Raw genomic sequence first — 6,043 nt, forward strand, 5'->3', positions numbered from 1 at the left:
CTTTTTGTGGCCACTGAAATGTCTAAGTCACCATAGAAGAGAAAAATATTTGCTGAATTATATTTTCCTTATGAAGTACTAAATCCAGATGCTGTCTTGGCAGAATCCATCTCTCCCCATGTTTTCAGTCCTGGTAATCAGCACATCATTTCATCTGTCTCTGTTGTTCAAATGTAAAGAATTCTTTCTAACAGCATTTCTCTCTCCATCCCTCCCTCCCTTCTCTTCCTTTTCCTTTCTCCTGCCCCTTTATCATCTACTTCTCTCTCCTAGTTTCTCTTTGTTATTATTCCTCTCTCTCAAATCAACTCAATTCTTCACATGATTTAAAGTGAAGCAGCTGAAATTAAATAAAGTCCTCTGTTGTCACCATCAGTGGTAAATTATACTGTTATGTCCTTTGGGTTGATCTTGGAAACCAGTAAGAGTATCTCCTTCATTGTTCATTGATGGGAACCTGTTTTTACGTCCTGCACTTAACACAGTTTTGCATTTGTTGCTTTTCCCTGAGAAGCCTAAAATTTGTCACACAACTGTTTGATGTTAGGAATAAATAAGTAAAATTTGAAAAATAAGAAACCGAGGAAGATAGATGCTGTGCAAATAGTCAGATGTCTTTTATTAAACAGCTACTAAAATATATTTAAACTTTGGCTCAGCTGACAATGTGCATAATTTATACCACAGACCACAAATCCATGAATGCATGGCAGTGTGGTACTGGATTCAAAGGATGTCTTAATTTAAAACTATTAAGTGGCAGTTTTCAGGAGAATGGTTCCTGTTTTAAAATAATTCGAAGTTTTGTTTTTATTGTCCAGGTATTTTGAGTAAAATAAAATCAATGGTGTTTCAGTTTAAAAGGTTTATTTATTTATATATCTCTTGAATATAAAAATTGAGCCAGGGGCTTCCCTGGTGGCGCAGTGGTTGAGAATCTGCCTGCTAATGCAGGGGACACGGGTTCGAGCCCTGGTCTGGGAGGATCCCACATGCCGCGGAGCAACTAAGCCCGTGAGCCACAACTACTGAGCCTGTGCATCTGGAGCCTGTGCTCGCAACAAGAGAGGCCGCGATAGTGAGAGGCCTGCGCACCGTGATGAAGAGTGGCCCCCACTTGCCACAACTAGAGAAAGCCCTCGCACAGAAACAAAGACCCAACACAGCAAAAATAAATAAATAAATTTTAAAAAGGCAGTCCCTCTGCAAAAAAAAAATTGACCCAAATTACAAGTAAATCTAAAAAGGCAATTCATTGATAACACACACACACACACACACACACACACACACACACACACACACAGCCAAAACCCCAAAGGAGACAAACCAACATCTTCCAGTTGTCCGTAGTACCACTGAGGAATTGCTTTCAGCTGTGAGTAATAAGACCCTCTTCCCTTCTCCTCCTCCTCCACACACATCCAAAGTAATGGTTTAAAGACATCAGTGTTAATTTTCACCTAAATGAAGTCCAGACATAGGTAATCCAGGTTTGGTGTGGTGGTTCCATTAAGTCATCTGGGATCCTGCTTCTTCTATGTTTTGTTTGGGCTCGCTCAGCACATGGCTTCCATACACAAGGTCATTTCATAAACAAGAATGGCTGCTGTAGTGCCAGCCATTGCATCTGCATTCAGGCATGAGGAAAGGAAAAAGGGGGCTGAGTTGTCTTCTTAGTCTCAGATAACACTCTGCTTACATCACATTAACCAGAACTTTACATAACCACATCTAGCTACAAAGAGGCTGGGACACACAGCGTTTGTGCCACAGCACTGTAACCAGCTGGAATGTAATGTAATCAGATTTCTCTTAGAAGATGGGGAGAATGAATACTTGGGAGACAAATAGAAGACTTTGCTACAATGAATAAGGCAATGTAGTGAAATTGCATATTATTATTATTACCGTTATTTTTTCTACGAGAAACTGTGACCAGGAATATCCTACTTTGTGGCTCCATCCTTTCCCTGTTTGTAAGTCAAAACTCACTTTCTCAGCCTTCTTTTTGCATCTAGGGCATAGCAATGCAGCTTAGAATCTATGGGGCATAGCAATGCAGCTTAGAATCTAAGTCAGACACCACCACCCAGGACTTTAATTTGGAAGTAAATAATGTGTAAAAGCCAATGCCTATGTGGAATCCATTTGTGAGGGTAGCAGCAGAGAGCACACTTCCTGAGGCAGCGGTGGCAGAGGTTCACACCAAGAGCTGACAGCACAGTTTGTGGGGCCTGTGTCCTGTGTATGGGCTGTTGTATCTCCAATGGAGCCATCCAGTGGCCTAATTTGGGTAGTTTTCCTGGGGAAGTAGCCTCCAAGCTAGACTTCTGGTATTGCTTAGAAATGAAACCACCACATATCCTTTTCTGCTTCAACCACTAAGACACGCTTTCTGATGTTTGTACCTGGATTGGTTTGCTAGAGTGGTTGTAACAAAGCACCATAAGCAGGGTGGCTTAAGCAACAGAAATTTATTGTCTCACAGTTCTGGAGACCAGAAGTCCAAAATCAAAGTGTTGGCAGAGTTGGTTTCTTCTGAACAACCCTGGGCGTGAGGGAAGGATCTGTTTCAGACCTTACACTTTGGCTTGTAGATGGTTGTTCATATGATGTTCTCCCTATATTCATGTCTCTGTCCAAATTTCCCTGTCTTATAAGGACACCAGTCATACTGTGTTAGGGCCCACACTAATGGCCTCATTTTAACTCGATTACTTCTGTGAATTCCCTATCTCCAAATAACGTCACATTCTGTGGTACGTATGAATTTTGACGGGAGCAATTCAACCCATGACAATACATAACCCTCACTGATGAAGGTATGCCTTAGGACATCACGTTAGGGGCACCGTACCCCCAAACTCAGTAGTAATACAGAAGACTCTCCTCCTCCCCGCTGCCTTCTTTCCTTCTACTGCTCTCCAAAACAGAACTGCAAGACTTCAAAGGTCAAGGATGGATGTAAAATAACGTCACTGATTTATTTTATATTTTAAAATTTTTTCTGGCTGTGTTGTGTCTTTGTTGCGGTGCGCAGGCTTCTCATTGCGGTGGTTTCTCTTGTTGCGGAGCACAGGCTCTAGGCACGTGGGCTTCGGTAGCTGTGGCTCGTGGGCTCTAGAGCGCAGGCTCAGTAGTTGTGGCACATGGGCTTAGTTGCTCCGTGGCATGTGGGATCTTCCTGGACCAGAGCTTGAACCTGTGTGCTCTGCATTGGCAGGCGGATTCTTAACCACTGCGCCACCAGGGAAGCCCCTGATTTCTTTTACGAGAAGGTATTTGTACCAATAGAATGAATGTAGGCCATTTATAATTGTCTTAAGTGCGGAACACATTTGGTGGTTTCTGTTTCAACTGAGAGTAGGAGTAAGAGTTTTATTTAGTGCCACGGGATTAACATTTTTGACTGTGAGAGCTTTGGACACTGTGCCTGTGGGTTCCTTAAGCCTGGTGGGGCACCACTGTAGCTGTGAAGATTCCAGATGGCCATTTAGATCACAGACTCTGCAACTCAACACATTCCCTCTGGCTCATCCCTCGTACAGCTTCTTAAAAGATCATAGAACCAAAGAACCTATTTTTTTCCCCACGGATTTCAGTGGGCTATTAGCAACATATACGTACCCATTGCTTGCCTCTGATCTCTTCTGCCTTACTGTTTTTTCTTTTAATTAAATCTTACTTTAAAATAACATTTTATTTTGGAATATTTCCAGCACATACAAAAGTAGAGAGAATAGCGTAATGAACCCCACGTTACCATCACTCAAATCCAACAGTTATCAATTTAAGGCCAATTTTGTTTCATCCATACCCAGTGGTTCTCCCTGGGGTAATTTTGACCCTCAGACATTGCCAGACATTTTGGCAATGTCTGGTGTCATAATTAGGGGAAGGATTCTATTGTCATCTAGTAGGTAGAGGCCAGGGACGCTGCTAAACATCCTACAATGCACAGGACAGCTGCCACAACAAAGAATTATCAGTCCAGAATGTCAATAGTGCTGAGATTGAAAAATCCTTATCTATACCTGTACCCGCTGCCCCCAACCTTAGAATTACCTGAAGCAAATCCTAGACATCATATTTAATCTTTAAATATTTCAGTGTGTATTTCTGAAAAATAAGGACTAAAAAATTAAACATACTATAATTACTCCACTTGTAATTAACATTACTCTCTCATATCATTAAATATTTAGTCAGTTCTAGGATTATCAGGGTGGAATCTGCAATGCCTTTTATGGCCTAGTCTTGAAAATCACACACTGTCACTTCATTACAAACGAGTTACTAAATCTGACTCACACTCGAGGCTCCACCTTTAGAAGGGAGGACTGTCAAAGAATCTGTGGACATATTTTAAAACCATTATATCCTTTGAGTCTCTTTAAATCTTTTTATTCCCCCTCTCTTTCTTATTTCCCCTTGCAACCTATTTGTGAAAAATAAAAACAGGTCATTTGTCCAGTAGAGCGTTCCACAGCCTGTTTTTCTGACCGTATCCCCGAGGATTTGTTGATCAAGTTCATCTGTCTTCTCTATTTCCTATTATCAGAGAAATCAGATACAGGTTTCATTTCGTTTGCTTGCTTGCTTGTACTGACAAGTCTGTTTCATAGGCAGTGTTGCATATTTCCATTTGGAGCCTTGCTCTTTGCGATGCTAGTCATCATTGGAGATCATTGCCTGCATCCATTATTCCATGAAGGGTTGCAGAACAATTATATTTGAGTTCCTGAACTCTTCATTTATTAGCTGGAATATGTCTATAAAGTGAGGTTTCCCCTCATGCATTATTTGTTGCTCTGAGATATGCATATCTATATCTTATGTGACTGCCTGCCTAAGTGGCCTCTGGTGTCAGAAGTCCTGCTCCATTTAATTTATCATGTACAATTCCCAGCCTAGCAGTACAGTACCATAAGTATCATTAAAAAATATTACTAACTAACATTCTTGAGTACATCCTCTGTCCTGAGCTCTATGCTAAGCACTTTCCATCAACATCTCATAATCTTCTCAACAACGCTGTGAAGTAGGTCTCCTTATTACTCATATTATACAGATGAAGAAACTGAAGAATAGAAAGTTTCCTTTTGCTAAAGGTCACATGGTTAGTAAGTGTCAGAGGCAGGATTTGAATCCAGGCAGTCTGACTCTAGAGCCCACTCTCTCAATCACTAGGACATCCCATGATAATTTAATGATCCTCATGGAGAAGAGCTGATATGTGACGTCAGTTAAAACTTCTGAATATAATGTGGTCAAGTGAAAATAGACTGGGCTTTGAACTCAGAAGGTGTGGGAGGAGTTCTGTCTATTATTTGTTATGTGACTCTAAGCAAGCTGCTTAACGCCTGAACTTTTCTCATTGGTAAAAGATAAATAATAAAATCTACCTCACAGGGCTTCCTTGGTGGCGCAGTGGTTGAGAGTCCGCCTGCCGGTGGCCCCGTCCGGGAAGATCCCACATGCAGGGGAGCGGCTGGGCCCGTGAGCCATGGCCGCTGAGCCTGCGCGTCCGGAGCCTGTGCTCCGCAAGGGAGAGGCCACAACAGTGAGAGGCCTGCGTACCGCAAAAAAAAAAAAAAAATCTACCTCACAAGAAAATCTATCTCATAGTGTTGTTATGATGGTTAAACCTAACAGCCTGTTTTGTGTTGGGCATTTTAAAAGTTATAAAAATGTATGTGTGCTCAATAATAAAAAGACAACACACGTAAAATGGGAAAAGGATTTGCATAAACATTTCTCCAAAGAAGATGAACAAATTGCAAGAAGGACATGAAAAGATGATTGGGCATTAGTCACTAGGGAAATGCAAACCAAAACTACAATGAGATTTCACTTCACCCCCGCTAAGATGGGTATAGTAAAAAAAGGTAGATAATAGGAAATGTTGGAGGATATGAAGAAACTTGAACCCTCATACACCACTGGTAGGAATGTAAAATGGTGCAGCACTTTGGAAAACAGTTAAACTGTTGTTCAAAGAGTTTAACATAGACCCAGCAATTTCACTCATAGGTACATA

This window comes from Grampus griseus (assembly GCF_964374135.1).
Source record: "Grampus griseus genome assembly, chromosome: 13".
Lineage (NCBI taxonomy): Eukaryota > Metazoa > Chordata > Mammalia > Artiodactyla > Delphinidae > Grampus > Grampus griseus.